The 12008-nt window shown below is 44.7% G+C and overlaps 1 protein-coding gene across 4 annotated transcripts in view; it reads right to left on the minus strand.

The window, feature by feature from the left end:
• The window catches only part of OPA1 (OPA1 mitochondrial dynamin like GTPase), a 253853-nt gene that overhangs the window by 127798 nt on the left and 114047 nt on the right, over window positions 1-12008 (minus strand). The gene's annotated exons all lie outside the window — the stretch shown is intronic.

The following is a 12008-nucleotide window of genomic DNA, read 5'->3' on the forward strand; positions in this document are numbered from 1 at the left end:
CACGGAACATTCTACTGCTGGGGTAAAAGTCAAGATACGACAGCTACTAATGTTCCCAGAACCTGGAGCTCTTCCAACCAAGCCATGCCTGGCTCCCCCATGTCTACGATGCAAACCTGGTCCAAAGAAACATGTACTGGAGCTCCGCTCCTACACTCGCGCACCTGCACTTCACAGCCGCCTTCTACTCGGATCCCCACAGCTTCGCATCATGTCTTCTCGTACACTACCCCCTTCTCAGTTTCAACTCTTGCCTCATACATATTTCCTACCTTGTTTTACCTTCTTCAACTACTTTTAATAGTATATCTAACTGAAAGCACACCTGCTGTAAAACATCTTGGCCTAAAAGGTGCAAAAGCTACTACTCAGAACCTCTTTCAGACGGCCATGGGGCAAGCAGGAGCTACGGGGCCCAACCGTGGGGGTTGAGGTCTTTAACTCCTGATGTCTCGGGACCCAACTTACTCTGGATACTCAGCAAGTGGGACAACTCTTGACTCTGAGGTAGCTCGGGTCAAGCTGTCCAAAGGCTTCTCCAGGGGCAGGGCAGGTCCAACGTGAACACTGGCTCAAGACTCTAAATACAGCCATGGACTCTAATAAATGAATGTCCAGCCAGATACTCGCTTTTATGGAAAAAGTAGTATTTATATATAAAAAAACAAAAACAAAGTGAAACACAACATACACAAACAGCCCTCCTAAGGCAAGATCTCTAGCATTGTACAAGTACAGCCCGGAGTCCCACTTCCCAGTCTACTGTCAGTGGTTATTCCCCATTTATTTAAGGCAACTTTCAGGTTAGGCCCCGCTACAGGTCCAAGTTTAGAAGTCCCACTATGTATTTTTAGAAGTCAAAGTGTTCCAGTGCTCTAGCACTATGAGGTAGAGGAAGTTCCCCATGGGCACTCTGGCCGAGCGATCTGTCTTACCCACTTTCGCTGGTGTTGCAATATGGACGACCCCTGGAGCGATCAGCACTCAGACATCGCGGTGGACTGGAGCAGCTACCGACATTCAGCGATACTCTCATCACTGCTGCAAAGGTGGCTGGTCGTCCGCGGTGCTGCTTCAGACGATGCTGTGATTTCCTCTGATCCCGCTTGCAGGTCAGATGCAGTCACTATGCTTCTGATACTTCAGTCGGAGATCCGGGCGCACAGGTCAGAACCTGCTGCTTCCTTGTGGTCAAACGATGCACCAGCGAGGCCCTCCTCCTTTGCATACGGTGCACGAGGGCAATGGTCCTTGATATTCACGGCGCTCCCCTCTGGCATTCTGTTTCGGAGTTAGTCCGTGTAGTAAATGAGGCGGAGATAGTAACGTTGTATAAAAGATCCTTTATTCTGGATGAGCAGTAAAGTAAGAGCAGACCTTCAAGTGCGGTAGCAACCCACGGAGACGCCTCTACAGGCTCAATAACTCCTGACGCCAACATTTCATCCAGAAGAGACTTGACCTCGTCTCTAATGACAATGGGAATGCGTCGTACTTTGTGTTGGACAGGAATGGAATCAGGTTTAAGTATAATTTTATGAGAATAGCCCTTGAGTCGACCCAAACTTTCACTAAATACTTCCTTAAAATCAGATAATAAAGGAAGTAGCTCCATGTCTTCCACTACCATGACCTGGGGATTTGCCCTGGGGTTAACAACTATGTATAGGTCATATTGGTGTACCCAACCTAGTATAGCAGGGCCAGATTCGGAAACATAAACTTTTCCAAAGATTTGTCTAGTGAGAAACTTAATGTTCGCTTCAAAATAGCCTAAAATGTTCAAAGGTTCTCCCTGATACCCACCAGGAGATATATCCTTTGGAAGTAGTGATAATACCCACGTTTCCCTGAAAAGAGAATTAGGTACAATGGTGTATCTCGAACCGGTGTCTACCATAAGCTGTACACTTTTATTGTTAATCATGAATAGTGCTTTAGGTCTATTCTTTCTCTTATGATCTTCATGTTGAGAACATTCATCATTTTCTACAACTAAGATCTTTTTATTTTCATCAGTGGTATCATCACAAATGTCATTTACACAAGATACTGATGGACGAGCTTTGCTTCTACATACCCGAGCATAGTGCCCAATTTTACCGCATTTCATGCATTCTTGTTTGGCTGCAAAACAAAATTTGGAGTCAGACGTGTGACCCACACTACCACACCTCATGCACTGTTTTGAAGAAAATGGTTTAAAACTATTTTGAGTCTTGACATTCCATGTCTTTTTGTTAAGCAATTTTTTCTGTTTGACAACCGCAACATCATCCTGCTCTTCATCCTCCTGTGGAGAATAATTATGAGAAAGGCAAGACACTTCGCCAACATCACCTGAATGAGATCTCTTTTCTAATTCTCTCATACAGCCATCAGACTGTTCTACAACCTTTGCTAGCTCAATTGCTGTCTGAAGATTAGGGTTTTTTGCCGCCCATAAACGCTCTTGTATTTTCTTGTTATTACACTGTACCATTAATTGGTCCCTTATCAGTTCGTCTGTCATGTTACCAAATTTGCACTTTACAGACATTTCTCGCAATCTTGAAACAAAATCGTCTATGGTTTCTCCTGTTTTTTTGGTTCTTAGTGTAAAACTTATATCTGTTCATTACCAGATTCTCTTCTTTTGCATATCTAACTTCAAGACGAGCAATAGCTTCTTTATATTCGTCAACTGGAGCCTGTGCGCCAGCCTGTAGTGCCTGTGGTAGGAATCTAAAAACATGTTGGCCTTCCTTGCCCAGTGAACTTAATAGTAGAGCTTTCTTCCTCTTTGCTGAATAGTCCTGTGCTTCTAAGGCATCTAAGTAATTCTCGAACATGGGGAACCAATCCTCCCATGATACGCTGGGCTGGCCTGGATTAGAAAGAAAGCTGGGTGGTAAAACTACAGCACCACTATGGGGAGCTATTTGTTCTGACATACTCAATTTCTGATTGTAAATTGTTAGTGAGGAAAAACTAAGAGAACGAAAAAAAAAAAAAAAATTTTTTAAACTTTCACACAGTCGATTACAGATAATAATAGTTAAGGACTAACGCTGATAACAGTCTCTAAATATGCGTGCTCATAACTTTCCAAATTAAGCGTTTACTTGCTTTGAATGCGCAAAAGACGTGCGCATCGTCGTTGCTTTGCCGGGGATGAATTGGTTACCATGACAATCCAAAATGGCTACCTTGACGTGAGGACGTTTGACGTTCAAACGTTGTCCGTAGCGCTGACGTGTATTGGCCGCACAGAAGTGAAGACTCTCTCACTGGTGGAGCGCACAGGCTGGCTACGTCAGCGAAGAAATCGCTAACTCCCCTTAACGTTCCAGTGCGTCATCAGATTGGACAAGGGAGCGACAGGGTAAGGAGTAGCCAGGGTGCGAAGAGTCTATGACGGTAAGCGGAATACAGTAGACAGGAACATTTAAGAGAAGTTTTCCACTTGCCGTTATGCTGAAGGAAATAGCGGGGCTTCTCAGTAGGTGTACTCCGTGCAGTATCAGGTTCCTTCAGGTTGTGGTTTTCGTCAGATTCATCCCGTTTTGGTCTGCTCTGCTTTTCTTTTCGACTTGCCGTTTTTTTTTGTTTTTGATGACGGGTTCGTTGAAATCCCATGCGTCGCCAAAATTGTAGTAAATGAGGCGGAGATAGTAACGTTGTATAAAAGATCCTTTATTCTGGATGAGCAGTAAAGTAAGAGCAGACCTTCAAGTGCGGTAGCAACAGTCAACTGCCACACTGAAGAATCCACAAGCAAAGAATACAGAACACAGAACACTATCATTGAATATTCTACAGAAAGCTAGAAAGATAACTTACTTCTACGTACTACAGTCCGCACAAGAGCAACAGCCTAAGTGGTGGAAATGCACCTTCTACCATACAGGGGTACTAACTTTAGACCACACACGGGGAATGGCCCGTTCGATACAACAGCAACTGTATTCATAGCAGCTCCCTCTGGCATACGGGGTTGCCAACTTTAGCCTAACGACAGGCGATGGTCCAATAGGTGCAACAACTGCTTTCTCACACCTAGCTATAGAGATCCACTGAGCAGGACTGGATCTTGTTCCCTTCCAGGCATTCTCCTTCTCCTCCTCACAGGGGCCTCTGGTCTCAGCAGAAAGGCAGGGACTGGTGTTCTAGGTTTCAGGGCAGGTAGTCTCGATTGCCCTGAGTGATGTCCCCTCGCACAGCTGGGAGCCTGGCTGACCTAAATAACCAGTCTTGATAACACAAGGATGAAGTCTTGCAGAGCTTCTACATATCACGGTTCAGCCAGCTCCGGCATTGCTAGACACCTCCTGAACTAATTTGCGTGATCTGTTCCAGTCCCCATCTGCTAGTGGTTTGGTAGATCTTCCTCCCATTTGGATTTGGCCAACTTCTCTACTTTTACCTCATCTTTCTTCAGGGCCTCCTACAAACAGGAAACTGTTGTTTACCATACTCGCGCCACAAGTCACACAATGTGGGGGCCATGTTTTTTCCGTCACGTTCCTACCATAAAACAAACTGGCGAGTCCGCCGCCCCCGATATTCCTGCCAATAATAGTTTATCCAAGTTCTTTTCCTCAGCACACCATCTGGCTGCGTGCTGTAGGGGCGCTGATATGTAATACAGCTGTAAATTGGGGAGTCCAAGCCCGTCATCTGCGGTGTCCAACTTCGGTATACCCGATGCTTCCGGACTTCTGTTTCTGGCAGATATTAAAGAGAACAGCAAGCTATCCAACTGTTTTAAATGTACTCCTCCGTATTAAAGCATTGTGAGTTCAAGAGGGTATAAAGACATATGGGCAGGACATCCATTTTTGCGACCGCAATCCAGCCTGCAACTGACAGAGGTAATCTATTCTAAAATCCTAAGAGCCCTCAAGCCGTATCAGGACTCTAACCTTATTATTGTCATATTGTTTGTCTGCAGTGTGTGCAAACTGTATTCCCAGGTATCCGAACCTGTCAAGATCGCATCGCAATCACCATTTAGGCAATATGTCTAGGGTTCTGCCTCACAATCTTAATCTTGCTAATACAATTAACAGCTACTTCTCCAAGTTTATACGTAAACCGAAATCGAACCTCTGTAATTCAGCCAGTTGTCTTGGCACTAATGTTTAGGGCTGTCACAGACACAGGAGAGCACCATCCGCATATAGCAAGATAATATGCACAGTCATCCATCTGTGTCCCTCATTTCCTTATTACAGCTCACAAACGAATAGCCAATTTTATTTATTTTTGACATTTATAAAGCGCACTGTTACCCGGAGGTGTCCTGGCGCTGACTGATCGCTAGTGGGCATGAGCAAGGAGAGTTAATGTGTATAAAGCCATGTCTTGAGGGCCTTTCTAAATAGAAGCAGGTCGGGGATCTGTCTGAGGCTCGAAGGCAGCGCATTCCATGCCTTGGCCGCTCCCAGGGATAGGCTTCTACCTCCCCAGCGGACTTTCCTCACCCTGGGGACTACAACCAGCCCCTGATCCGCTGACCTTAGAAGTCTCGCCGGTCTATACCACTGGAAAAGAGAAGTCAGACAGTGAGGGCCCAGGCCTTGCAAGGCCTTGAAAGTCACGCATAGTGACTTAAAAATGATTCTTTTACGGACTGGAAGCCAGTGTAACTTTACCAGGTCCTGTGCAACTGAGGCAAACTTGGGAGTACCCGTAATCAAACGTGCAGCTGCATTCTGCAGGATTTGAAGTTTATCTAAAAGCCCCTGTTGGGCGTTTAGCAGCAAGCCGTTGCAGTAATCTAACCGGGACATCACCAGTCCTGTCACTACAGTTTTCCTGTGTTCATCCGGAAGAAATGGTAAGACTTTCCGAATAGTTTTGAGCACATAGTGGGTCGCTGAGGACCGTGCGTTGATATGTGGCTTGAAGGACAGGGTGTCATCCATCAGTACACCCAAGTTTTTTTTACCTTCGAGACCGGGGAGGGGGAAGACCCCATTTCCTCTGGCCACCAACGAGGGGACCAGAAATTGTCTCTTGACCCAAACAGCAACACTTCTGTTTTTGCTGAATTGAGCTTAAGGCAGTTTCCTGCCACCCAGATACTAACTTCCCGCATGCAGCATCTGAATCTATCTGCTGTGCTATCAACTTCTCCTGGACGCAGCGACAACACGATCTGGGTGTCGTCGGCGTAGGATGTCAAACTGAAACCGAAGGATCTAATCACTGGCGCCAAAGTCGAAACATAAACATTAAAAAGAGTTGGGCTCAGGGAAGACCCCTGAGGAGCTCCGCAGGGAAGCACAAATGGCTCCGATTCAAAGTCCCCCAAGGCCACCGATTGAGTCCTGCTGGATAGGTAGTCCTGCAGGATTTCCAGAGCCTTTCCCTGAATCCCAGAGGCCCTCAAACGGCCCACCAATAATTTGTAATGGACCGTGTCGAAGGCCGCAGAGAGGTCCAACAGGATCAGGGCGGCTCTGCCCCCAGCATCCATCACATTTCTTATATCTTCGGCTGATGTGATCAGTGCTGATTCCGTGCTATGTCCTGCCCTAAATCCATGTTGGGAAGGGTCCAGCCACTTTTCTGTCCCCAGGAAGGTACTAAGTTGATTATTTAGTATACCCTCCATGATTTTAGCTGGTAGGGGAAGCCTGGCAATAGGACGAAAGTTGTTCATGTCGGTTACGTCTAGATTAGTTTTTTTTAGAAGGGGCAGAATAGATGCTTGTTTCCAGCATAGGGGAAATTCACCTTTGGCCAGCATATCATTGAACAGGGGGGTGAGTCCCGCGGCAATGGTAGAGGGTGCTAATTTGGCAATGGTGGCCGGGCAGGGGTCATGAGGGGAGCCTGATTTTATCCTCAATAATGGGTTTGTTACCTCCTCCTCACTAATAGGGGTGAAGTTTTCAAGGCTATCAGATTTCCTGTTGTTCTCTGGAAGTATTCCTGGGGTAGAGGTTACTGAGGCGTTGATCGTGATTTGGTTGTCCAGGGCATGGAAAATCTTTTCTACTTTGCACAGGAAGAATTTGGCCAAATCTTCACATAGTTGGTGGCTAGATGGTATATCTGCTGGTTTGGGGGCTGCCAAGGAAGACATTGTACAGAATAATTCCTATGGGGAGTTGCTAGCTTCATTGATACGTTTAGTAAAGAACTCACTTTACCAAAGAAAACAGGAGCGGAGAGAGAGGGCAGCCCCACCTGCCCACACTCACACACCTAACGGCCCCCAACCTATACTCGGCACCCTCGCCTCCCCCAACCAAACATCCCGTCTTTCCGAAACATCCCCTCCAGGTCCGACCTGTGCCATGGGATTTGAATACAGCAAAAACTTGGATCTGAATCCCACCCTTAAAAGCACTGTCCACAAGTATTTCCAGCCTATGGTGTCAAACGCCTTTTTAATATTCAAGGCAACCACTCTCCCATCTAGATCTGAACCTTGATCAGCCTGCAGAACATATACACCTACAGACATTCATTAGGGTCTTGCTAGTTGGCATAAAACCACACTGGTCTTTGCGTACTCTAGTGCCAATCACTCTACTCAGCCTACTGGCTAACATCGTTGACAACACCCTTCTAACCTCGTTTACCATGGATGATTTGTGGTAGGATCCAAATACCGTCGGGTCTCTGTCGAGCTGAGGCAACATTAGAATCATTGCGTCCCGCATCGACTGTGGTAATTCACCCAATGTTTGCGCCTCCTGAAAGACCACTAAGAGATGTTCTGAGAGAAACGAAGCGTGCGAAAGCTAGAATTCTAACAGAAGGCCAGCTATTCCTGGCGTTTTATTCCTGGTCATATCCTCAACAGCCGCCCGCAGCTCTTGCTTCAATAACTCACCTTCTAACTCTAAGATCCGGTGTTCGTGGAGCCTCTGGAGCTCCGATATATTTATGAATTTCACGTACACTATACCCATATGTCAAAATGGTTGACTGTAGAATTGCACTAAATACTGCTGCAGTGTGCTGTTCATTGCAACATGGGCCACATCCATTCTCCGACATTGCACCCAAGAGATGGAAAAACCTCCCTCAACACATCAGAGCCTCCTCTTCACTTCTTGAGTTCCACAAGTAGCTGAAAACCTGGCTCTCCGTACAAGCACCTTGGAGACCACACACCCACACAGCTGCCCAAGTGCCTGGATAGCCTCTCGGGTGATTAGTGCGCTATACAAATAAACATAACATGGTATCCATGTCGCCACCCCCCCTTTAAGTCCACGATCATTTGCATTCCTGTCTTGCATACTAGGAGCAAGGATAATAATCTCCCGGGCCTATCACCCTCCCGGTGTAAAGTCGGTCTAGATTCAGGGGGGCTGAGTTTATCTATCAATCCCATATTTCAAATATACTCCTCTTCCCCGTAATGTGTCCTCTGCACATGGAGCTCCCTGAACTGTCTTCTGTAGGCGTGCCAGCTGTTCCTCTTGTTGGAGCCACACAGGTGCATTTTTTTGCAGTTGGAGCCTTGTACCATATCTAAAATAGATTACTGCAACGGTTTTACCTAAATATGCAAGGCCAACATCTAAAAAAGTTACAGAGGATACAAAATGCAGTCGCAAGTGTCTTACTGGATCTGCCTAAATATCAATCGGTTGTAATGATCTAAAGGGTTTTTAGTCAGGAAAAAGGGAGAGAAAGGGCGCACTGCTAAATATTGACGCAATAGAAACAAAGCCTGTTAGTAGACAAAATATATTTTTTTATTAAATAAAATCGTCAGAAATATGGTGTTTTAATGCTCTCAAGAGAAATCCAGCCGACACATGTTTCGTCGCATGTGGGACAAACCTCCCGCGACTCCTCAGGGCTATAATAAATATTGATGTCACTAGGGAAGTCGCTCCGTCAGTGATACTTCTGACCCAACGGGGCCCAGGACTTGAGTGTATGATGTGGAAGTACTGAATAAAAGAGATCATATGAATGTTGAATGTATATGCGTTAATTGCGCGGTCTGTAGATCAAATCGCACTCAAAGTTGTGCTAGTTCTTCTTGTGAAGATCCTCGGAAACGTAGGATTTGTAGAGTCTGATTCGGTGTAACAAACCGACCGTAATCGAGACAAATGATCGAGAGTAGAGCACTTTGGGTTTAAAAAGGGCACAGTTTTCTACTTGGGACGTGTGCGTCTTCCCTTAGGGCTTGAATTACGAGATTCAGTCGCTCTGCAATTTAGGGTGCCTTTAGCAGCATGAGACGGTGCGTCTTCATCTGTAAACGGATCTGTGCTCCGGATGCGGTCCCAAGTAGAAAACGATGGCAAAACATCTACTGTCATTTAGAGTAAAACCTATAATGCACTCCTCTAATCTCACGGGTTCACCCCATCCCCTTTGTTCCATGACGAATAACCAGGCCTATGCAGCATATCAACATAATCAGCAAACCTTCATCTAGATATTGCACACCAAGTATACACGAGTAGACTACGAGTCTAAGTTTGTTATGAGCACGTTACGAGTCTAAGTTGAAGTGTCCTTGGAATAGGGGGCTGTAATTAGGCAATCAGTGTATACTTGGTGTGCTCTAGATGAAGGTTTGCTGAATATGTTGATATGCTGCATAGGCTCGGTTATTCGTCATGGAACAAAGGGGATGGGGTGAACCCGTGAGATTAGAGGAGTGCATTATAGTTCTTCTCTAAATGACAGTAGCTGTTTTGCCATTGTGCATATGTAAAGCGAAGATTTCTGAAATGTTTTTTATCTATATTTAGGGAGCTGGTTTCACCGCATGAGCAGGAATTGGAACCCATCATAAGGCGATTTTACCTAATAGGAAAATACTCGCCATAGCTCCAGTGGCGGTGTGTGGCAGAAGCCTTTGGAAGGTAGAGAGCCTTTATTATACAGAATGACTACCATTCACCGGGGGTGGTTAGCAAACATTAACAAACTGTCCCTTCTCTATGTACATCTGCAGGGAACGAGCGAAGGTTTACTCAACCTCGTGTCTATTTTGCCTCCACCCAACACAACAACTCAAGGAAGGAAAATTAAGGTGCAGTTGTGTGATTTGTACTGAGTGGCAGATGGCTTACTAGCCAAGAAAGAACTAATAATGCAATAATAAAATTCTAGCATTAGGCACCTACTTTGTTGTTACTCTCTTTAGGGAGGACATACATCTTACATCACTATTGTAGGTTTGTGTGGTCTGGAGGTGACAAATCACATCAGAGGAAGAAACAGTTCTCCCATTTCTCACAACGGGTGGGTACTTGTGTGAAATTTATGTGTGTATGTGTATGATACTATACTGATGGTGTGCAATATGGAGTGGTTTGTGGATAAGCTGTTGGATCGTCATGCTTGAAATCAAAAGTGTAATATAAATGTATTTGTTGTATTCGTGTATGGATTTTTTTATTTTTATATATATGCTTGTATTTGTAACAGTCATTTAATGACAAAAAGAGAAATATGTATTATACTATATGTGAGCACTGTTGAGATAGCTTTTTAATTGTATTTTTTATATACTGCTGTTTTTTAGTTTGTATGGGGAGACACTGATTAATAACATTAAGCCTGAAGAAGGCGGTGAATCAAATTGGGCCCCCGAAACGTGTCGCTTTGTGTTCATTAAGCACCAAAGCATCTCCAGGGGTCACTAAGAAAGAGGATAACAGATAAATGTGTTGACCTTGGTTTAATACACTTGTAAGACTTGGTGTGCCAATCTTCTAAGATTGGGTATTATGTCTCCAGCAATTGTCACAGTCTTTTTAAATTGTGGGTTTTTAAATAATTTGAATTTTTGATCATTTGATGTACATTGATGAGGTGCCTTTTTATGAATTTGTTTTTATTTATATATTGTGTATCCAAAGAGAACTGTATACAACAAAATAAAAATCATTTTTTATATTATCTTTTTGGATTCGTATGAATGCTGATGATTGAAACGGTGTATGTATGACAACTGAGAGTACCTGTATGATTTGAACAAAAGGAGCCCAAAGGGATCTGGTTGTTGACAGAAGTGTCTAACTTTGGTGTCCTGTCTGTTTGGTGAGTGGGACCCCTCTCTCTCTATTTTGTATCACTAATATTTTATAAAACTTGCACGGCTTTCAGCAAGATAGTAATATTGCAGCACAAGAAAGGTACTAAGAGCAGTAAACAGGAGGCACCTAAGTCTGCTTCAAGAGCTCCCACGAGTCCCGCTTAATCTCCCCAGTCTATGCCCTCAAACATCCCTTGAACTCTTTTTGTCCATCCATGTGCAAAGCGCCATCACAACGAGTTACAGAGCAGTGAAAATAAACACAGAAAAAGTACAAAGTACCGGAGTATGACACTAAAGCATGACTCATTCTTTAACAAAATTCAGTGTTTTTACATGTGTGTGCATGATCATTAACCGCATGCGCGTTAGCGGTTTTCCCGCTGTGCGCTGAAAATTAAAAAAACCCGCGTTACGTGACAAAGCCAGCTCGTCATGCGCGTAGCGCAGGTAACGCCCATGACGAGCTGGCTTTGTCATCAGCACTGAAGGGGTTAAATCCAAAGATCTATCCTTTGGTCAGAGAGGGCCCAGTGATTTCTGACTTTCCACGTGGACAGTAAGAAAACCATCAAACACCTGACTACCAGGGATTGTAATCCTGTGTGGTCCTGGGGAGTGCCTCTGCAATTTCTCCAGAGGTAGAAACAGTTTGTAACTTACATAGACGCACGAAGCACATCTTTACAAAAGAGAAACATTCAAAGTAATTGAATGAACTGTGAAACCAGATCTTCATCTCATTCTCCTTCATTTTCCTCCTTGTAATATTTTGGTTTCTCCTTCAGGCTCCCCTCAACGCTCCCTTGGTATTTACGAAGATTGAATCTCTTACACGAGCTAATGTTGCTCATTCGGCCTCAGTTCATCAGCAGCAGCACACTACCCAACATTAGGAGACCAATCATTTTAACTCAAGACTCAGGTGGAAAGGTGGCAAGAAAGAACAGAATGCCACCTACATTCCAACGTTAAGGTGGACAACCCTACAATG

This window comes from Lissotriton helveticus, chromosome 11, assembly GCF_964261635.1.
Source record: "Lissotriton helveticus chromosome 11, aLisHel1.1, whole genome shotgun sequence".
Classification (NCBI taxonomy): Eukaryota; Metazoa; Chordata; class Amphibia; order Caudata; family Salamandridae; genus Lissotriton; species Lissotriton helveticus.